General features: G+C 38.3%; 1 protein-coding gene across 4 annotated transcripts in view; it reads left to right on the forward strand.

Annotated features, from left to right (window-relative positions):
- The window catches only part of LINGO2 (leucine rich repeat and Ig domain containing 2), a 1,202,771-nt gene that overhangs the window by 371,184 nt on the left and 807,404 nt on the right, over positions 1 to 24,183 (forward strand). For all 4 annotated transcript variants that reach the window (XM_075279372.1, XM_075279381.1, XM_075279389.1 and 1 more), the window contains one exon: positions 23,940 to 24,005. The gene's annotated coding sequence lies outside the window, so the exon portion shown is untranslated. The remainder of the gene's footprint in view (positions 1 to 23,939; positions 24,006 to 24,183) is intronic.

Genomic DNA, 24,183 nt, shown 5'->3' on the forward strand with positions numbered 1-24,183 from the left:
TTTGTAAATAAAGAGAATGAGTCTCTCAAATACTGAGTTAAGTTGATGCCAAATTTTTGTAAATGATGTTCTATACATTAGGAAAGATGGCTTGTGAGTGAGTTTATGCTAAGACGCAACATTATATCTGGCATAAGCTCATTTGTTTCATCACTTCCATATATTTATATCACAGTTTGGTTATATACTGATATTATTTAATGAATTTATTGGGAGTATATCTCTCATTGTGGAGCTAATTAACTCATAATTTATTAAGTGTGAGTGCTTAGACATCTTATTTATGTTACCAATTGATTTACATGTTGCCCCTGGTCCCAGTATACATCTAATTTTGGATGTGTTTTACACACTATTTTAACAATGAATAATTTATTTATTTATATTTATTTTATATACACATTGAACTGTCAATTCCAAATACAGATGTTGATTAACCAGTTTTAATTTCAGTTTTTCCAGGCTTCTCTTTTTTATTTATTTATTTTCTACTAACTAAAGACATTCATTAATTATTATTAAGAAATATAAATATTATCATACTTAATCATTAAACATTATGGTAGCGGAGGCTGTGTTTATAACTTTCCTCATGGTCCCATAATTATTTCAAAATATCTATTTTAATATAGTGGCCCGGCAAAGCAAAAAACAGTCCTTCTTTGCTAGTATGTATCCGAACATGTGTGCTATATAAATTGGCACATGTAGATTGCTAGGATTCTACTGAATCTTTTGTGATCCTCTGCACAAATTTGCATGTGTCAATCATCCTCGATACATGCACTAGTCCCCTCATTCAGTTATTTCCATCACTGGGCATTTATATACAATGTGATCAGTGCTTGTGCTACGGCTAATAGAGCGCATGCACAGGCTTCCTCGTGTGGCATGCCGCCATTTACTGTTTCTGTACATCAGCAGCATCTTTGTTGATATATTTCATCTTTACTATAGCTGATCATTCATCTGGATACAGTAAGATGAACTTCTTCTTTTCCCTTACTTGAACCATATATAAAAAAATCCTTACTTTGTCAAAAAAATAACAATTTTATAGTATACTAGCAGTTACCCGCAACTTTTTCTGTGGATTGGCGGTGGCGCTGAACCGCTTATATTTCTTGTTCTCCCGTGTCTGCCTCCAGTTTCTTGTCCCCCCATCTCTACCTCCAGTTTCTTGTCCCCCCTTCATCTGTCCCCAGTTTCTCGCCCCCCCATCTCTGCCCTCAGTTTGTTGTCCCCCCATCTTTGCCCGCAGTTTCTTGTCACCCCATTTCTGGCCCCAGTTTCTTGTCCCCCCATCTCTGCCCCCAGTGTCTTGTCCCCACCTTCATCTGCCCCAGTTTCTCGGCCCCCCATCTCTGCCCTCAGTTTGTTGTCCCCCCATCTCTGCCCACAGTTCCCTGTCACCCCATTTCTTGCCCCAGTTTCTTGTCCCCCCCATCTCTGCCCCCAGTGTCTTGTCCCCACCTTAATCTGCCACCAGTTTCTTGCCCCCCATCTCTGCCCCCAGTGTCTTGTCCTCCCCTTCATCTGCCACCAGTTTCTTGTTCCCCCTTCATCTGCCCCCAGCTTCTTGTCCCCCCCATCTCTGCCCCCAGCTTCTTGTCCCCCATCTCTGCCCCCAGCTTCATGTCCCCCCCCTCACATCGGCTCCAGTGTAGGTGGACTCACCTTGCCACGCTCTCCCGTCGCTCTCTCCGCTCGCTTGCTGCACATCGTGTTGGGCGGCTGGCTGTGTGTGGCATATAGGAGGCAGAGCAAGGCCCGACGTCAGGTTGCTATGACAGCCGGAGCCTCCCTGGCCTGTGAGGCGTGCGGTTGTATTGCAGCCTAGGCAGGTAGACTGCAATACAGGTGCCGGTATCATACAGTGCATTGCCGAATACCGGCGCCTGTATTGCAGTGTACCTGCCATACGCAGCCAGCCGTCCGACACCTATGTGCAGAGAGCATCGGGGGAGCGTGGCAATGTGAATCCAACTACGCTGGGGCCGCTGAATTGTGGGGGGAAATGAAGCTGGGGTATGCGGTTAATCCCTGGGGACCCCAACGTATGGACACGGCCCTGCCCCAGGACACCCCCTCCCCCAGGACACCTCCTCCCCAACCACCTGTACCCGCTGCACTTACCTGTGGTATGTCGGGTGCAGCAGCCTCCTCCATCCGAGAGCTGTGTAGGTGGGCTGGACCAGCTGCGGCGCCGGGACCATGTGGGCTGCCACCATCTTCCTCAGTGTGTCCGTGCTGAATCGGCACGCTCACCTTCAGCCCCCAACCTATGGTGCCGCAGCCCTGGCTCCAGAGCCCACCCACAGCCTGCCATGCACCAATTGGAGGTGCGTGCACAGACCAGCGCTGTCACGGTGGCGATTTGGGGTGAGTGACCCACATTTAAAGTGGCCTACTACCTTTTCCTGGCAAGTGTGTGTGTGTGTGTGTGTGTGTGTGTGTGTGTGTGTGTGTGAAATTTCCCAAAAATCCATTCAGCCATTTGGCTGTGATTGAGGAACAAACATGCAAACATCCAAACACACAAACACACAAACCCACAAACTCACAAACTTTCACCTTTATAATATTAATAGGATGTAATGTATTTTATTATGAAGTGAAAATTTATATGAATTTAGATTATCAATGAAGTTTTATGTAAGTGTTTTTTATTATTTTCATGCATTGGTCTATGGAAATTTTCATGAACTGTGTATTTGAGTTTAAAACCTGTAATTAATTAATTAATTAATCCAGCCCTCTTGAAGGAAGATTTATTTATACTCCCAACCATTTAGTGTTTTTGTTGTACGTCTTATGGATCTGAGGAAGAGAAGCACATTTTGTAGTGCATTTGAAAACCACGAAATGCGTTATCTGTATCTTGACAATTAATAAAAACCTTCTACACTATATTGTCTGATGATCTACTAGTTTCTAATGCAGTGGAAGAAGCGCAGAACCTGCTATTTTTCTTTGGAGCTTGAATTATCCAACTCCTTCAACCATTCAGATTGGGATTTTGAGAAAAGTTGTATGTCAAAAGGATAAAATTAGCTCTTTACTGGTCTATGCACAGAGAACATGGCTCACAGTATGGTTGAAGAGAATAAATGGGCAACTGAAAGCTTGTGTCTACTTAAAAAATCTGCCTATCTATGACGATATGTCAAAAGAGTTACAACTGAGCTATGTAGAGAGAACACAGCTGACAAAATGTAAAACATAGACTAGTTGCAGAATTTCACCAACTTTAGCTTCCCCTACTTCACTGTCACACAGCGCTTAAGGGAAAAAACACTTCCATCAAAATATTGATACTAAAATGTAAACAAAAAAACCCACTGCATATGAAAGATTCCTTACCTAGCAAAAAGTTCTCTACATTTTAAAATGTACAAAAATAAAATATAAGGATTTATTAAACACTAACAATATCAGAATATGAGAAGCCTTCAACCTCCATTGATCTTTATCTTGTCTATTTATACCATTACCCAAAGTACTTAGAGCTTTGGAAATGGTCAGCACAAAATTTCACTTTTCACATATGATGTGGTATTGACTGTCAGAAGCCCAGATGCTCTCAGTCACACTATTTTGACTTAAAAAAATGCTTGAAGAAGGCATTTAATTACAAAATCAATATTGCAAATATCAGATTCAACCTTAGTAGCACGTAAGAAAAAAATTAGCAAGCACTAAATTAAATCTTTTTACCAAACTGAGATCTTCATTAGAGATGAGCAAACAGTGAAATATTCGAGATTCGATATTCGTTTCCAGTAGAGCCTCAATATTCAACTACTCGATCGAATATCGAATCCCATTATAGTCTATGGGAAAAAATGTTGATTTCAGGGGAAACCACTATTCCACTAAAGGAGAGTCACCAAGTCCATGAGTAGCAGGAGGAGAGTGTTTAGGAGGAGCGCTGTGCAGTTAAAGCACATGGACCCCATTATACATGGTGGCTCAGTGGTTAGCACTGCAGCCTTGCAGCACTGGAGTCCTGGGTTCAAATTCTGCCAGGAACAACATCTGCAAACAGTTTGTATGTTCTCACCGTGGATTTCTTCTCTTTCTACAAAGACCTACTAATAGGAAAAAAAAATGTACATTGTAAGCCCTATATGGGGCTCAGGAAAAATACGAAAAAACAACTAAAGGCAAAAAAGTTTTAGATGATAATCCCAAAAAATTTGATATAGAACATGGACAATGAAATCATCATACATAGAAAAATGATTTATATGAAAATATTAAAAAACATTGATACAACACAGTGCAGAGACATAAACATATACATATAAGGGGACCAATGCTACCTGTCAAAGAACATACATGGTAGTTGAAAAAATGTGTAAATATGTAACAAAAATGTAATCCAGCAATAAAGTATGGTGATACATAATAGCCTTTAGCAGAGAGATCAGCATAAGTGAGTGTTTATATGTAGTGAAGTCCTATTCTTCTCTTACCTTTATTATTCTGATCTACACCGCCGTTCCTTAGAAATATCTTCTTTTTTTTCCGTATGTAAATGAGTTTTCTCGCAGTATTGGGGGTGTCCCCAGTGCTGCTTGAAAACTATCCAGCGATGCCTCTGTCTTCTTCTCCACCTCTGCCTTCTTCTCATGCAATCCTCTTCTCTGGGTCCAAAAGCACCGACTGTGCATGTCCTTCAGCCATTTTCTTGACAGACGAATGGGAGAGGCCACAGGAAAATGTCAGACGGACATGTGCAGTCGGTGCTTTGGAACAAAGAGAAGAGGATTGTGAGAGAAGAAGACAGGCCATCGCTGGAGTGTTGTAAAGTAGCACAGAGGACGCCCCCAATGTGGTTTGAGCGCTGGAGAACGCCCCTAGTACTGTGATAAAAATAATTTACATACAGACATAGAAGATATTTCTCAGGAATGGCGACATGGATCAGAATAATAAAGGTAAGAGAAGAATAACCTTTCTTAAGGCTATTCATACGTGTATTTAATTTAAAAAGGAATTCTAGTGATAGAATCACTTTAATTTTTAACTTCCTAGAGCAGTTTTATTAGTACGTATGATGTTAGTACTTAGGGATGAGGGAACCAATGTGGATCAAACCATATTCAAACAGAATTTTGGGTCTCATCACCCTGAAACACTATTATATTTTTGGCTCTCCTCATAGAATAATAAGTGGAGACCTAGGAGGTAAGGAAAAGTAACAAACAGCTATATTCATTTTGCCTCACCTCTCCTGGGTATCTTTGTGATATTCATCTGGCCCCAGACATCCTCTTCAGGGCTCTTGAGACCCCTGGCTGATGTCATGTGCCCTGAGTGAACCAATAAGATGTAGGGAGCACCAACATCATGATGTTATGAAGGACAAAAAAAGAGCCTAAAAGGAGTTTCTCCTCCCAAACAATAAATACAACCATTTCTCATTAAAAGTTTTTACATTTTCTTTTTGAATGGTCCCCAATAAAATAAATACATATTAGGTACCACCACAGTTGTAGTGACCTGTAGGATAAGAATAAATTATTATTTATCCTCCACAGAATAAAAAATTTAGATTTGCTGTTCTTTTTTCCATTCCTTCAAAATCCTTACAAAAAGTGAAAGTGACAATAAAAACTCTACTTATCGTACAAAAAGCCTCATATAACTTTACTAACATAAAAAAGAAAAAAACATATAGCTCACAGAATGCATCAAAGAATGCAAAGAAAAATGACTTGTTTTCATAAGATTGCAAAATTAAAATTAATATTCACAAAAGTACAAAAAATATGGAACCATACAAACTTGGGACTGACACATTTATACCACACTGTAAAATAAAGTTACATTCTCACAGTTAACAGTAAAAAAAAAAAAAAAAAAAACCTCAATGGTTGGATTGTTGTTTTTTTGTTTGAGCTTTTTTGCATTCACTGCTAAAATAACTAATAAAACCAATCAATAAATTATCTTATACGTACAATGTACAGGATAGAACTCGTGCAGCATATAAATAAAAAAAAAAAAAACATCCACGTTGAGGAAAAAAAAAAAATATATATATATATATATGGCTCCTGTAATGGGAGGATAACAAAATATATAATATTGCTTGGTCATTAGGGCTCAGGTTTTTAAAATGTTAAATGCTTCTAAAGTAAAAATTATTGATCCAACTAGAACAATATAAACCGCATTTTAATGTGTACCTCTGAACTTTAGTCCTTTACTACAACTATGAATTAATTGTTATGAGTAGAAGGTTTCTTTTTTAAGACTACTTTCACACTCTTTATTGTTAGCTAGACATAAAAAGAAGAAGTACAATATGCCCAACGCTTTAGTGTTCTGCTGTATTACCCCCAATTAACCCAAAGTTCTGGAAATTCTTATGGCCATCTGCCTCTACACACTAATAATGAAACAGCACAGAAACATGGACCAATGATTAAATTGCCCATGGTTCATTGGAAACAAGGAAAAGGTTCATGAAAAACATGACTCTTCTAACAAAACTGACAAGGAAACTGTTTGAAAGGTTCCAATTAGACAGTGCTTCTTTTGATGGTGTCACGCAGTTCTAGCATTCTTAAATGTTCTTCCCTGTTATATCCATCCTTTTTTATGTTTTTGCTCAGTTATTCAATATAACATAATACAACTGTTCAGTTTTATAGTCCCATGTGTTATTTCTTTTTTTTTTTTTTTAAATGTCTACTAGTACAAATGAAATTGAAAGATTATATCCAATTACTGTACTGTTATAATTTCGATAGATAGATGAATGCATTGGGGGAATTTATTAAGGCGATTCTTACACCAGTGTTAGGCCGGTCCCCATGTGGCGTAAACACCGGGATTTGTGGGAAAAATAGCTGCATTTTACAGTCAGGGCAAAGTGTATGGGTTTCTAGTGAATCCCATGCCCATTTTGCGGTAAAAGCCACAATACAGACACGCCACACTGGGGTTGGCTGTAAAAACCATGCCAGTTTTGGAAATCGCAGCATGTCAATTATACCTATGGAAACACCGGTGGTTTCCCCATAGGAAACCTCTGTGAACTTTCTTTGTAAAGCGCTGCAAGAAGAATCGCAATGCATTGCCCACACTGTGTTTCTCGCAGCAATTTTTTGCTGTGGTACGACCCGTGGGGCCTTCAACTTAAAGAGGACCTTTCCTGTCCTCAGGCGCATGTGGTTTTAGCAAAAAGCAAACGGCTTGAGCAGGACTCTACATGATGATGATGATCAAGCATTCAGATCTTTTGCAGGGGAGAGGAACAAATGTTGCTTGTCTCTGTTACTCTCCCTATCAGGGTCGGACTAGCCCGCCGGAGCACCGGGGAATCCCCCGGTGGGCCCCCGGGCCCCGACTACACTGCTACTCATTTTAGCATAGGCAGGGGCCCGATCATCAATGGGCTGGATCGGGATGGTTAGGGGCCCGATCGGGCCCCTGACATTTCAATCGGGCCCCTTCCCATGTCAGAGGAGGATTAGGGGAGGTGCTTCGGGCGCCTCCCCTAATCCTAAGAACCAGCGCAAGGAGAGCTATCGATCTCCTTGCGCTTGTTCAGCCATCTACGTGTCAGCGTAGGCGGCGTCATCACGTCATCACGCCACCTACGCTGATACACAGACGTCTGAGAGAAGAGGATGCGGAAGCAGCAGTGCGCGGTCGGACGGTAAGTATAATAACTTTTTGTTTTATAATAGGCCGCTGCCTGCTGGAGTATCTACCAGCAAGCAGTGGCCTATTTACCAACCCGGACCTGCTCACTGCCGCCCCCACTTCCCCTTGTACTTTAGGCCGCGGCGGGCGGTAGTGAGTAGGCCCGGGCCAGGCCGCGATCTCACTGCTGCTAATATTATACTCAGGGGTCTTTTCAGACCCCCGAGTATAATAATCGGAGCCCCAGGGGAGGTGAGAACATAATAAACAGTGTTTCTCACCTCTCCGGGATCCGATGTTACTCCTAGCTGGCTTCGGGGCTATATGGTAATGCCCAGACGTCACGTGGTCTGGAATATTACCATATAGGCCCGAAGCCTGTTCTAGCAGTAACATATAGACCCGAAGCCTGTGGTAGTAGTAATAACCTGTTACTGCGAGCACAGGCTTTGGGCCTGTAAGGTAACAGGCTGTTACTGCTACCACAGGCTTTGGGCCTATATGGTAATATCCCAGACCATGTGACGTCTGACACATTACCATATAGGCCCAAAGCCTGCTAGGAGTAAAATCGGATCCCGGTGAGGTGAGTAACAGTGTTTATTATGTTCCCTCACCTCCCCTGGGGCTCCGATTATTATAGTCAGGGGTCTGAAAAGACCCCCAAATATAATAATAGTTCATGGGTGTGCAACTGTGGTGCATAATAGAGCTTGAAGGGTCCACAGTGGCCCCCCTGCAACCTCTATTATGCCCCACAGTCTATTGTGCCACTGTGGGGCATAATATAGGCTGCAGGGGCTGCTGTGAGATATATATATATATATATATATATATATATATATATATATATATATATAGTGTGGATGTGTGGAGAAGTGAGGAGTCAAAGATGTCTGTGTTGCAAACTTTACAGAGTCAAGTCACAGCTGGAAGAAGTGGTCATGGCAGTCCAAAGGGAAGAGACGGGAAATGTGGGAAGACGTCTCCTGTGAGTATTACTGCACAAAATATTACTGCATTGTATTTATTGTAATGTTGTAATTTATTGTAATGGTACTGCTAGCACCCCCAATCCCCCCGCTGTCTGAGGTGGACAATCGAAAGATGCCCCCAAATCTTTCAATTACTACAACTCCCAGCAGCTCCAGATGCCCTGGAACTGTTGAGAGTTGTAGTCCACCCACCCCATAGATGATGTCCCACTCTATTGTTATGCTGGTGCCCTTTTCTAGAGCTCCAGCATAACAATATCCAAGTTTCAGAAACCGCTGAGGACTTAGGGTATGTTCACACATCAGTGTGCCATCCGTCAGTTTGAATTCAGTTTGACACTTCAAAACGGACTGATACACATACTGATCTCTACTCTTGTTACAATTGCTACTTTTAATCCCCTTATCTGTCCTCTAGGGGACAGAGAGTGTTTGCTATCAGCATAAAAAGGTGTCAGTATACAATCAGTATGTGCATCAGTCCGTTTTGAAGTGTCAAACTGAATTCAAACGGACGGATGGTATACTGATGTGTGAACATACCCTTATATGCCTGACAGTGCCTGAAAATGGCTGACACCTGGCGGACTTCATTATGTTAATGAGGTCTGCCACTGTCTGTGTGTAACTGCCATTTTGATAGTCCACCTCTCCGTCATTCTGGTCCTATTGTGGACCTGTATGACGGAGAGCTTGCCGCTGTTGTGAACCTAGCATAAGGCTATCTCTACACTATAACTTCCGCCATACAACCAAAGATGTGTCGCCCTGTGATTCTTTCACTCATGTTAGTGAATGGAGTCACATTGCAACCTGAGGGACCCAATGCGACTCCATTCACTAATGTGAAAGAGTCCCAAAGGGACACTGTGATCTTTGGTTGCATGAAGGAAGTAGTAGTGTAGTCACAGCTGTTTTGCATACTGTATTGTGCGTGAAAATGCACTTTAAACGTGTATAATGGCAAAAACTGGACGGGCGATATTACATATGGCAGTAGGGTGTGCCCCTGGAAATAATCCCACTGGTGGGCCCTAGGCACCCCAGTCCGACCCTGCTCCCTATACATTTATCTGAAGACCCTGCTGCCACTACAACAGCATCTGAACAACTTCTACCCTCACCTATCTATCCTCCATCCTTTATAGATTGCCTTGCTATAGGCCTTGCTAGTAGGGTTATTTATCTCACTGTACCAGTTGGTTATTACTAATATTGTAATTGTTTTGTGTATTTTTGTCTCTTTTGTCTCTTCTTCATGCCACTTATTCCAACCTAATAATACAATTATTATACTTACCCTCCATGCATGGAATAAACTATCTAATGACAACTCATTGGTTGGTTTATGTAACGTCATAGGGTTTTAAGAATTCATTGTCAAAAAAGTACAGTTAACAATGGACAAAAAGTTTCTCATACACTTACCAGGGTCAAAACGGACACAAAAATGAGTTCTCTCTGTTTCTATGATATATAAAAGACTTACAACAACTAACCTACATTAAATTGATTAAATGTAAAAGTGCTCCTTATCAAAGTCTGAGAGTGTGCTGGGCTTGTAAATGGAAATATACTGTAGATATACATCCTATCAAACTATACCTCACATTCATTTCATAGATAGCATAGTATAGTGTGCTTGCTTATATGTATTTATATAATACTGTGGCCAGTTTTGGCTTTCTTATTTTGCTTGGTTTTTACAGGGCCTACACTTTATGTGAAATACATTTTTGACAGCATGCTTCCAAAAATAAACACTATTTCTAATGAATAAAGCTAAAAAATACACTATAGTGTAATAGCCATGTTTGATTTACCCAGATATAATAAATAATAAAGTGCATTAGTCAGATCTGTAGTTTTGTAAAGTATAAACAAGTATGAATAATGTAGATAGTTTCTAAAGTTTAAAGGGAGTCCATCACTGCCCCTAGCTACTTTAAACCGCTCCTATAGTTCTGTAGATGCGGTTAGCAGAATAAAAAACATACCTTTCATAAGTTTCAGAGCCCCAGGGAGGCATAGAAAAAGTACTTTTATTCTTTATTCAATTGCATATCTTGGAGGACAGGGGGAGTTTTCTTTTACAGAGCACTTCGGCATCATCACTAAACACACCCCTCCTGTATTCAGTTCCTCCCACTGGGCAGTGTGATTTGCTCCTCACTGCTCAGGGGGAGGATTTGAATGCAGGATGTGTGTAGTGATGATGCTGCAGTGCAAAGTAATAGAAAAAAATAGGAAGTCAATTAACACTTTGATGACATGCAGCTTTTTATTGGGAGTGCATATAACTTTCTGATCACTTTTTATTCCTTTTTGGGGAAGTAGTAACAAGAAAAACAACAGCAATTGCCGGTGGCATACAGGTGGTTATGATCAGTGGCAGCTGTTATATCTGGCATCTGTTACATATTGCATGGGTTCAGCTCTTGAGTCTAAGCCTTGTTGACACAGTGGACAACTGCCCTGCCTTCATGGAGAATGCAGTTAAGAAGTTAATCTATCAGTGTGTTTTTTTGGGTGGTAGGCAGAGATGTTACTTGAAGCTCATGGGCCACAAGGCAAAGACTGTAATAGGGCCCTTACCCACATTGTGCCATTTAGAATAACTGTATATTTTATGTCGCAAAAGGACCATTGGGCCTTCCTCTGAGCCAGGGACCATTAGCAACTGCTACCACCTATAGCTACACCTCTGGTGGGAGGAACCAAAAAACAAAGAAAAGCCATTCAAAAATACAGAAAACATACAAACTGTAGGCAGTTGTCCTAGGTTGGATTTAATCCAAAGATCCCAGTGCTGCAGCAGAACAGCAATATCAAACCAACATGTAAAAAAAAATTCCCTTTCAAAAAAACTTGGTATAAGTACAAATAATATATTCAATAATGTTTACGCTAATGAAAATGTATTGAATGCTTTGCTTTCCCCATTGCAAGAACCCATGAGCAGGCTAAGATCATTTTAGCATCCCTAGTAGACAAGTGACAACATTTTCTGCTACCGCCTTCTCTAAATCCCCTGACCAGGTTTCATTTAACTCTAGTCTTCCAGGAAATATCTCTTGGGAAACACTAATTCAGGCAATGTATAATGTACTTGCAAAACTGATTTTATATTAACTTACAGTATAGGAAAAAAACAATGTCTCAATTAACAATGATGCTTTAAGTGCAAAACAAACCAAACTCATTATGATCTTTGTGTACTAGACATATAATACTGTCAGCAGGCACATCATAAAACAAAAAGTATGATGTATTAATTCTGGGAAATAAGCATTTGATGCAATTATTCTCCAAAATGTTAATTGTGTTAATTACATCTCAGTGAATAGAGACCTATCATAGCAGATTTATAATTAAAGAAATAAATGAACATTAGATTGATCATTATAATTTGTTTTCATTTGGTGATGCCCTTTTGTTTAAGAATTTACATTTTTTAAGCCAAGAACTTACTTCTAATGATGCTTATAAGAGTGTTTTCAAGTTGTTTTAGTTTTTTTCCCCATGCCTGGTAAATTAACGCTTAGTTAACTGAGGAAACTCCGTTGACTCTTCAATATCCTGATAATGACATGTGGCAGTTTGGTTTCGTGATTGCTTTAGGGACCGTGCAATGTCTGGATGTCAGTTCTCTCTTGTCACTTTGAGAGGCATCATTCCTGGCCAGTCTTCATAACAAATGATGAGGGTCAGGTATAGCCAAAGGCAGGAAAATGTTTGGCGAGCTCTACATTTTCAGATGTTGCAGTACTTCTTCTAAAGAAATAAACATTTTGAACAGGAAATTATACTATAGTGTACTGAGTTGTTTGGAAAAACTGTATTTTTTTTGTAACATTTTTATATCTGACTATTCAACTATTCAAATACCATCCTGATGAAGGGACCTTTATAGTAGTCCCGAAAGCTTGATATGTCATCAAAAAACTTTTTAAGTTAGCCATTAAAAAAGGTATCAACTACTGAGGACTTCTCTCAAAAAAATTTATTTCTATTCAAATAAAGATATATTTCCATAATTCCATTATGGGAAATGTCTGAAATCATACGTGAACAACTTGAAGGACACTTGGGCATATTTCATTTATTAATACTGTCCTAAATTTAGACAGTTTAGAACTAGCCTAGATGCACAAAATGACAACGACTAATGCTGGATGATTTGCCGCATCTTTACACATAGTTCTTTTATTCCCTTCCAACTCTTGGCTGGTTTACACCAATTTTTGCACTAATTTGTTGCCCCATCGGGTTTTCCACTAAGCCACATATCCTTCCACATGAAGTGCAAAAATGATCTAAACACTTAATAATGTGACGTACAGCATAAGTGCAAGAATTCTAACATGTCACATTCATAACAGGATTAATAGAGAAAAGGATTCACTTCATTGTTTGTTGACTATACATCACATAAAGAGACCATATCCCCTTGCCAGTTATTACCACTTATTGAAGACAAGGCCAACCTTTTTTCGGAGAAGTGATATATGTGTCTATAAAACATACACCATTGGATGACAATATCCATATCCAATATCTTGTTTAATATTGCCAGGCTTTGGACATTTTATGCATAGAATAAAGGCAATGGGCTTAACTTTGGTAAACACGAAAAAGAAAATTACTCCTATGGACTGAATACCAGTAGACAGGAGATTGTTCAATGGTTGAACTTGATATATAAGTAAACAAGGAAAAATCTTACGTATTGTAATGACATTCGCTGGTGTTGAAATGCTGTGTGTTTATGGGTTCGTCCTAAATAATGTTAATATCACAACTTTGAAGTTAATGCCAAATTGTCCAGTAACTAAATACTGTAGTAAAATGTATAAACAATGGTGGCAAAAATATGTGAGGAAGCAAAAAAAAAAAAAAAAAAAAAAAAAAAAAAAAATATATATATATATATATATATTAGTTTAATGTTAAGAATACAATCATAAGGACATACACACATGGACAAAATTGTTAGTACCCCTCGTTTAATGAAAGAAAAACCCACAATGGTCACAGAAATAACTTGAATCTGACAACCTGGAATTTGCCACAGTAAAATTCAATTATCTGCAGAGTCACCACAGATGAAATGAAACATTAAATATTTGCCATGGAAATCAATGGACTGTCTGTGTGATTCATGGACATTTTGGTCCTTCAGAGGGAGAGACAATTTTTGTATTCACTCTTGACTTTGGCTAATGGGTCAAAGGACCTGAATGGAAAGAACAATCTGCTAGCTCAACATTTACCAATAGTGTATTTTAAAATATGTTTTCTGCACCAGACAGTCTCCACATGTTATATACATTGTTGTGTGAGCAAATGTGTAATTCAGTTCTGCTTGAAGTGAGAGTGAAAAGTGTTAAAAGGGTTTTCCCATCTCAGTGTTTCATCAGTCTGCCTGCAGTCTCTTCTTCTCACTTCCTATATTTCTCCCCCCATCTTGCTGAATGGGACATAATGAGGTATCACACTTATGCAGATCAGATAATATGCAGATTCTTGTACATAATGGACTCAGTGTCAGTGTGTTTACATAGATACATAACAGAATTGGCTTTATCAGAAAACTGCAATTAGCTGAACTGATTGTCCTGCCAGCAAAAGCAGTGAGTGAGTGACCTCACTTGTCCTATAGGTCCGTGGTTATAGCAATGATGTTTAAACAATGGGAGGAATAAGTTCACATACCAGGCAAACAAAGCAGCATTTCTAAAGCAATATATTTAGAAAAAGTCTTCAATTTACATAAGATATCAGTATAGATAGGATTCTTGAGATCGGGCAGCCCCTTTAAAGGTAGAGGCATGGCTGCAATGTCAGTAAATCTAGTAAAGTAAGTTAATGTTTACAGTGTGGAAATACAGTGTAATGGTCTGTACAGCATAAATCGGTAAAATTATAGAAAGGAACATCTAGGTATAGCATTGGATCTAGGGACAGGATACATAAAATAGCATTGATTATAATACACTATGCTTTATACCCTGATTGAACTTCCAGGCCTGGCTGAAGTAAGAGTAATAGGATTAAGGAAAAGCACTCCATGAAGTACTGAGGTGCCCATTTAACAGTTAAATAGAAAGAATGCAGGAATACATTTGTTCATTCTGTACCACAGATTATATCCCATAGATTATCATTCAAGAAGCTTTCATACATTTATTTGCCAGAGATACAGTAAGAATACATCTTTATATGAATATGTGCTGACTTCCCACCATGCTTCACCATTAGAATTTATTCTTTGCTATTATGTGCTGTAAAAGAAACCATAAAGCAAACAGTTTACTGGCGTTAATCTGAACACAACAGGAAGCTCTTCAGAAATGCAACAATTTGTAATAAACCTGGGAAAAGAGAGTATATAATCGCATAGTGTTCCTTCACTTAAGCTGCTTTATGGATTTTCCGGGTGATAAGCAATACCAAGGTTATGTCTCTTTTCTAAATTAAGGGATTTGAAGCATGTTTCTCTAATTTGACAATCCAATGTGAAATTGATACTAAAAATTGATATCCTCTGGATGAGTCTATTTTCAGACCTTGATATATCTTCCAGGCTTTTGCGTCCTTGGTTCTCCTTGTGCTGTAAAAAATTTTATATCCTAGTGTATGCTGATATCTAGCTGTCTGGTATGAATGAATATTATGGTGTCATATGCAAGAATGTCTGATATTATTATATATAGACTCCTATGAAATGTTAACCTTTAGATTTTACCAAAACTCTTGCAGCTCTGATCTTTTAGAATTGACTGGTCAGTGCTATACAGTTATATCCATGTGACCATCTTGACTCTCAGAGGTCACATTTACTGTTATGTTGAAAGACAATTTGGATTTGATTACTTGGGTAAATGCATTTGATTTCTGAAAGACATTTTGCCATAGAATGGGCCGTTCACACAATATACAACTCTAGCAATATTTAAGTAACTGTCATTTAGTTATTATTAATGCTGTGTTGGGGTGTATGGGACATTTTAGAAGATATTTTATTAAGAAATTCTATTTTATTAAAAATGAGGTTTAACTGAATGCCTTAACTGAACTCTGATAAAGACTATCTGTATTCAGTATGCATATCATGTACTATTCAGAATAAGAATGGCTGGTATTACATACAGGGGTGAAGCTCTGTAATCTGCCTCTTTCTAGCCCCAAATACATTTTTGATACAGATGATTTATTCACAGAATAGGTCTCAAATATGAATGTCAGATCACAGGTTCACAGATCTGCTGATAACAGTGGATTGTGAACCAAAGTAACCTGCTTCTATTCATGTGGATTTCTCCAGCTCCATTGATACGCCTGGCACTTGGGAACTATAACTTTGCTCTTATTATTAGAATAGGAACTGATTGCTTTTCCTATCTGTCCACTACTGTAGTTCCGACATCAGATCATAGTACGTGTACATTGTGTGACCGACACAGATCAAATATTGATGACATATCCTGTGGATAGATCAAAAGTATCAAAATGCATTTGGGTCTGGAAAATATCCATAAGCATATTAGAAAAATGTGCTAACCAACCCTTGACCCAATATTAAAAAAATAAATACAATGCACCCTTTACATTTTGGAAAACTATTTTACATATGTAAATAATCTAAAAAAAGATATAATAATTTTTAACCTCTGTCTATGCAGTCACCCGTGGATAAAGAGTACTGACGTGGTTCATACTAAACACTGACTAGTATCACTGATAGATTACATATCTCGTGGTATATACAGGTATATATATATATATATATATATATATATATATATACACACACACACACCTAGTCCATCTACTTCCTGATATTGCCAGAATTGGGAATACAATAGCCTCTAACTGCACCGTGATACAATTTCGTCTGTCTGATCTCTGATCTGAACTCCCTGAAGTCCTGGATGCTGGTTCCTTACATTCTATGTTTATAGTGCAATAACAGCAGGGCAGTTTCCTATGTGAAGGAAAAACACAGACTGTAAAAGAACAATATTGTAGTAAATATTTTAATGGTGACTATTCACGAAGCTGATTCATTTTTCTTAGGAAAGAAATAAGAAAAAATCATTGCATGGTTACTGACAAAAATGAATGTTTGACTTTGATCAGTACTGATCAGATGGAATTCTGTCTGTTAGATATCTTATAGGACTCACTGGTTTATAAAGGGGGTAGTAATCAATAAATTAATGTTGTTTGAGCCATAAGCTACTTGAACTATAACTTTTGGACACAGTCACAAGTGGGGTGCCTTAGGGCTCTGCACTCGGTCCTGATATATTTCATATTTTTATTAATAATTAGAATATCAATATTTGATTCTAAGCCCTGGGAAGTTTAGAAGGTGTAAGTTTGGGTAGGCAAATGACAGAGAAATTTAAAGGTGGATAAATGTAAAGTTATGCATCTATTTACAAGTATATGAATGTTCAGTACAGAGGTCTTTCTAATGATCGCTACAACTAGGCCTGTAACTACTGTGTTTCTCCTAAAGTAGGACACCCCCCGAAAGTAAGGCATGCAGGGGGGGGGGGGTCTGTTGAATTGCCTAATATAAGGCGCCCCCCGAAAATAAGGCATGCCCAAAAATCTTTGCAGCTGACTGAACACTGTGGGATGTGCTCGGTGTGCACAGGAAATCCAGCTGCTGCCTCTGCTGTTGTGTCCACTGTCCCTGCTGCTGTAGGATGAGCTCTCCCAGCTCATCCCAGAGACAGCAGCCGGCATACAGAAGAGGCAGCAGCCGGCTTTGCTGTGCACACGGAGCACAAAGTACAGCATCCAGTCAGCTGTTGTCAGTGAAGTGAGGATCGCTAAGCCTGGCCCATGAAAGGCCTGCTAAACCCCGCCCCCGAAGGCTCGCTAAATCCCGCCCACAACTTCGGGATGAACAGAAGCACCAGCGCTACTATGAAGATGGGAAAGGTAAGTATGATACCTTCCCCCCCTCCCCTACACTACCTACAATCTGCAGTCATGCTGACGCTCCGCTAAGGAAGTGCCGGCATGACTGCCGGTTGTCATAAGACGGGCCCCGAAAATAAGACTGGTCCTTTATTTAGGATGACAATTTAATATAAGACACTGTCTTATTTTCAGGGAAACACAGTATTAAAAGGTGCATCCTCTAGATCTAGAAGAAAAAATCAGGAGGAGCAATAGCAGTGACAATTTGGAGCTCATTGCCATAGGATGCTGTGATAATTTGCAAGTTCAAGAGGGGTCTGCATACCTTTCTTGAAAGCAATATAGATAGATATATAGATAGATAGATAGATAGATAGATAGATAGATAGATAGACAAATAAATAAAAATATATTCAAGTAACATATCTGAAGGTTGGATAGAAACAACCTGCGCAAACCACAGGTCCAACCTATCCTCCTAGAGGATGATCCAGAGGAAGGATGAGAACCTCATGAGGTGGATTACGACTCCAAATATGACAGAATAGATCTTTGGATCAACATACCATTCCATGATTCTAGTTTCCTTAACATGTAATATATATATATATATATAGAGAGAGAGAGAGAGAGAGAGAGAGAGAGAGAGAGAGAGAGAGAGAGAGAGAGAGAGAGAGAGAGAGAGAGAGAGAGAGAGAGAGAGAGAGAGAGAGAGAGAGAGAGAGAGTCGTAATCCACCTCATGAGGTTCTCATCCTTCCTCTGGATCAGATATGTTACTTGAATATATTTTTATTTATTTGTATATTTTTATATAACACTTATTATTATTTAAAGTCCTACAACTTTCCTATGTACTTTATTTTTTTTCATTTTTCCATTCTTTTCAAGATCTTTGGTTGTGGTCAATAAATAACAGTGCGTTCCCTTTTTTGCTGTAAGCCGCTACTTGGGGCCTTAGTCTAAGAAATCTTCTATTTAAGACATTCTCCACAGAGTGAATTTATTGCTTTATTGCTCAGTTTATATTGCATCACATGAACCACACAGTGAGCCACGGATGCCTCATTTTTTGTCATTTTTGTTGTTCAGTAAAAAAAGTTTAAAATTGTTTTGATTATTTACATAAAGTTGGAAGCTCCTTTACCAAAAGACACCAAGTTAATATAACTGCAGTATATACATGGATATCATTTTCATAAAGCAGATCTAATCATGACATTACATTAAATATCAAGCTCATCTGTACATCTGAATTCTCATGTACAATATTTTTTGTTGACTTTCTTGACTTTAAGAGTATCCCAGTGAAAATCTCCATAATATGATCTAAAAGAGTGGGGTCTACAAGGACACTAAGTGAAAATTTTATGAATATCAGCTACATGAAAACAAACTAAAAGCATTAGAACTTATATCTGCGAAAAACAAATCAATATACCCCATAGGAAGAGCCTGGTTTTTAGACTACACAAAACTGTCAAGGTGAATGTTGAAATCAAAGCAGCACTTACTATAACTATGAAATATAGACAGTACCCATATTTTATAAACCACATACAAAAAGGCATTTTATCCATGTCCAGTAGTATGGGCAGATCACATAGAAGTTAATAAATCCGGCAACACATTATTATGGACAATACTCAGCTGGGGTTAATATAGATGTTTTAGGAATACTGAAATACAATGTAATTTTTTAAGTAGTGGGAAAGCTTTAGAAAACAGGGAAAATAGAAAATACATGTCATTTTAGAGTTTTTTTTTACATGCATTAAAGAATTACGATAGCTGTCAGAAAATGTTCACCCGTTTTTTATATTCTTTGTTGTCATTTATAAACACCCATAATAACAGTTTTGGCTTCTGTTTGTAGAACTTCCAGATACACAGTGTAATACCATGACAAGCAATCCATCTCAGGCGAGGAGCGAGAAAGGCTCCATGATCAGATGTAGATCATTATCTCATTGTTTTATATTTCTTCATGCTGGTCAGAAATAGGCAGTAAAGAAAAGGTAAACTTTTTTCAGTTAGGCAGTTTATCAAAAGGTAGATAATAATAAAATCAAAACTTTGGTTACAATACTCTGTTTTGTGACCCGGAAAGTATCCCGCTATAATATGGCAATGCACACGTTGATACTTCACTCGGGCATCCATTATAAGACTGTATTACAGTATGTTTATTATGGTCATCACCGTATTACAGCATTTTTATTAAGGTCATCAGACCACAACTCAACAACTTTTTTTTTTTTTTTTTTTTAATCACAGCCTTAAATATCCAACCTTGGTTATGTGGCCTTATTTTCTAATCCACCCATGTATGGCTTAATATACTCACCATCTCTATCCAGCTAAAAGTCACTGTAATCCTTGAGTTCATGTTACCCAATGACTTGACCTCTATTTCACGTGTGTTTCCAGTCCACCATAAGAAATCTGTAAACCTTAATTCCTAATCTTCTTTTCCTGACTTCAAGCTGATACAGTAACCTTTACATTAACTAGATTACTTGTAATCCAGGTATGCCTTTCTCAAAGCAGTTCATTGGGATTCCTTGACATAGAATTATTGGCAATAAATGTTTGCAGTGGCAGAATAGAAGGTCTAGTCTGATATTGTGCACAGGTTAGATGGAGGGAATAAATAAGCAGACATAAGATTCTGGATAGGGTTGACATGTTAAGAAAGTCAGAATTATTTACATTGTGGACCATTAATAAGACTTTGTAAAGATTTCCCAGTGTTTAACTCAATATGAAAACAAATGAACATGGGGAAAAAAAAAAAATAAAAGTACAATATTTCTTCTGTTTCTTCCCAGGCAAATATATTATAATGTTTCTCATTGAAAAGTTGTTGAAATTTAGTAATTTTTATATACAGATGACCGAACATAAAGTCTCAGTTGTTCTGGATATAGTGGAGGTCCCATTAAAAAAAAAAAAAAAAGTATATATATATATATATATATATATATATATATGCATCTGCCGCGACTTCGCGGGACTTCAGCGTTGGCGCTGAGCTGCGTAGATGTAGGCAATTATCGGTGGTCATAGTACGTCATGCCTCGGCCATCTCCCCTACCACGGCACCCAGCTTCTACAGCACCCAAGGTAAGTATATGCAAAATTTCACGCAAATCTGTTCGGTCGTTCTGGCGTGACTAGTGAACAAACATCCAAACTCACAAATGCACAAACACACAAACATCCAAACTCGCAAACTTTCACATTTATAATATTAGTAGCATATATATATATATATATATATATATATATACAGTCCTATGAAAAAGTTTGGGCACCCCTATTAATCTTAATCATTTTTAGTTCTAAATATTTTGGTATTTGCAACAGCCATTTCAGTTTGATATATCTAATAACTGATGGACACAGTAATATTTCAGGATTGAAATGAGGTTTATTGTACTAACAGAAAATGCGCAATATGCATTAAACCAAAATTTGACCGGTGCAAAAGTATGGGCACCTCAACAGAAAAGTGACATTAATATTTAGTACATCCTCCTTTTGCAAAGATAACAGCCTCTAGTCGCTTCCTGTAGCTTTTAATCAGTTCCTGGATCCTGGATAAAGGTATTTTGGACAAACAATTCAAGTTCAGTTAAGTTAGATGGTCGCCGAGCATGGACAGCCCGCTTCAAATCATCCCACAGATGTTCAATGATATTCAGGTCTGGGGACTGGGATGGCCATTCCAGAACATTGTAATTGTTCCTCTGCATGAATGCCTGAGGATTTGGAGCGGTGTTTTGGATCATTGTCTTGCTGAAATATCCATCCCCGGCATAACTTCAACTTTGTCACTGATTCTTGAACATTATTCTCAAGAATCTGCTGATACTGAGTGGAATCCATGCGACCCTCAACTTTAACAAGATTCTCGATGCCGGCATTGGCCACACAGCCCCAAAGCATGATGGAACCTCCACCAAATTTTACAGTGGGTAGCAAGTGTTTTTCTTGGAATGCTGTTTCTTTTTGGACGCCATGCATAACGCCTTTTTTTATAACCAAACAACTCAATTTTTGTTTCCAAAATGAAGCTGCCTTGTCCAAATGTGCTTTTTCATACCTCAGGCAACTCTATTTGTGGCGTACGTGCAGAAACGGCTTCTTTCTCATCACTCTCCCATACAGCTTCTATTTGTGCAAAGTGCGCTGTATAGTTGACCGATGCACAGTGACACCATCTGCAGCAAGATGATGCTGCAGCTCTTTGGAGATGGTCTGTGGATTGTCCTTGACTGTTCTCACCATTCTTCTTCTCTGCCTTTCTCATATTTTTCTTGGCCTGCTACTTCTGGGCTTAACAAGAACTGTCCCTGTGGTCTTCCATTTCCTTACTATGTTCCTCACAGTGGAAACTAGAACAAAAAGTAGACACCGAGCACACTCATAGTGCAGATAATCATAAATATTCTGTGGCAATTTGAAAAACCCACAAGTGACAAATAGACCTGATTGGCCTCTCACCTAATGTGACTGTGATCCCGTTCACAGTTACGTTTAGAAGATTGATGACTAGGTGGAGGGAGCAGCACGTCACAGGAACACCAATAGGAAAGGACCAGGTGTGAAAGAAATGTAAAAAACCAAAAGGACCGCGCTCACAGGTCAATAGATTTATTGGGAAAAAACTGGAGTGCACAACACAGACTTACCGTGTTTCGGGCCTAAATGCCCTTTATCAAGTGCATAAACTGTTTAAAAACACAAGACATGGAAAATATAAAACAGAAATATCACAATATTATATTTTTATGTTATTTTTGTGTGATATTTCTGTTTTATATTTTCCATGTCTTGTGTTTTTAAACAGTTTATGCACTTGATAAAGGGCATTTAGGCCCGAAACACGGTGAGTCTGTGTTGTGCACTCCAGTTTTTTCCCAATAAATCTATTGACCTGTGAGCGCGGTCCTTTTGGTTTTTTACATCACAGTGGAAACTGACAGGTTAAATCTCTGAGACAGCTTTTTGTATCCTTCCGCTGAACAACTATGTTGAACAATCTTTGTTTTCAGATCATTTGAGAGTTGTTTTGAGTAGCCCATGATGCCACTCTTCAGAGGAGATTCAAATAGTAGAACAACTTGCAATTGGCCACCTTAAATACCTTTTCTCATGATTGGATACACCTGGCTATGAAGTTCAAAGCTCACTGAGGTTACAAAACCAATTTTGTGCTTCAGTAAGTCAGTAAAAAGTAGTTAGGAGTATTCAAATCAATAATATGATAAGGGTGCCCATACTTTTGCACCGGTCAAATTTTGGTTTAATGCATATTGCGCATTTTCTGTTAGTACAATAAACCTCATTTCAATCCTGAAATATTACTGTGTCCATCAGTTATTAGATATATCAAACTGAAATGGCTGTTGCAAACACCAAAATATTTAGAACTAAAAATGATTAAGATTAATAGGGGTGCCCAAACTTTTTCATAGGACTGTATATTGTAGATTGTAGGCTTCATTTTTCCCTATCAGTATGTTTTTGGAGGAAATCCACACAAGCATGGGGAGAACATACCATCTTTTTGTAGATGTTGTCCTTGGCAGGATTAGAGCCCAGGCCTCCAGTGCTGCAAGGCAGATAGATAGTACTATAATCATTTAGGGGGCGTCCCCACGACCTTTAGTAGTGTCCATTTAATGGACCCTATCAGAACAGACAGCAATTGGTGGTGAGAACGCACCTTTAGTTTATGGTTTCTAGATTACACAAATCCATGAGGTTTAAACATTATTGTAGAAACTGATAGTGATATCATAACAAAGTTTTATGCATTATTTATATTGAAAATTCAAAATTTTATTATACCCAAGGCACTATAAATATGATAGATTTTCAGAGCAGTCTTACTTTTCAAATGCATTATTATTTGATATTATGATAAAAATGTCCATCTACCATGAGAATGCAGTTACTGAATGTATGATCTTACACTGACAAACTGTACTTGTCAACATTTCTGCAGGCACAACAGAGTATGTGATAGATTACAAGAAAAACACTTAGTCCCTTTAAATGGCTTTTTGATGTACAGTAGTCTGGATTATTGATCTTGAAAATGGAGGCATAATACTGTGATCTAATAATACAAAAATGTCTGGTTAGATTTTTCAACTTGAAAAACTACAAAAAGATTTTTGTAAACTACTTAATAAGCAAATAACTTGTAAATAATTAGTACAACATATTTTTTTTTCCACTATGTAATACTGCATATAATAGAATGACATTTTTTTTTCACTTAAGACAATAGAACAAGAAAGAATAACATTGTTTATTTGCATTCAAACAGGTCCCATTGGTTTTGAGGCAAAATAAACTTGCAGTGGGTCTGCAGACTGCAGATTGAGCATGACAGGTAAGCAAAAAAGATAATTTACATATATGCTAATCAAGTAATGTATTATTACTTAATATTGCAAGCCATTTCAGTTTTATGTCATTAAGGATTTAAAGATGACCTTTCATGTCCTCATCAATGTGTGGTATATAACGCTAGAGAGTCCTGAATTCGACTTTCCGAATACACCCTGGTG

This window comes from Leptodactylus fuscus, chromosome 1 (assembly GCF_031893055.1).
Source record: "Leptodactylus fuscus isolate aLepFus1 chromosome 1, aLepFus1.hap2, whole genome shotgun sequence".
NCBI lineage: Eukaryota > Metazoa > Chordata > Amphibia > Anura > Leptodactylidae > Leptodactylus > Leptodactylus fuscus.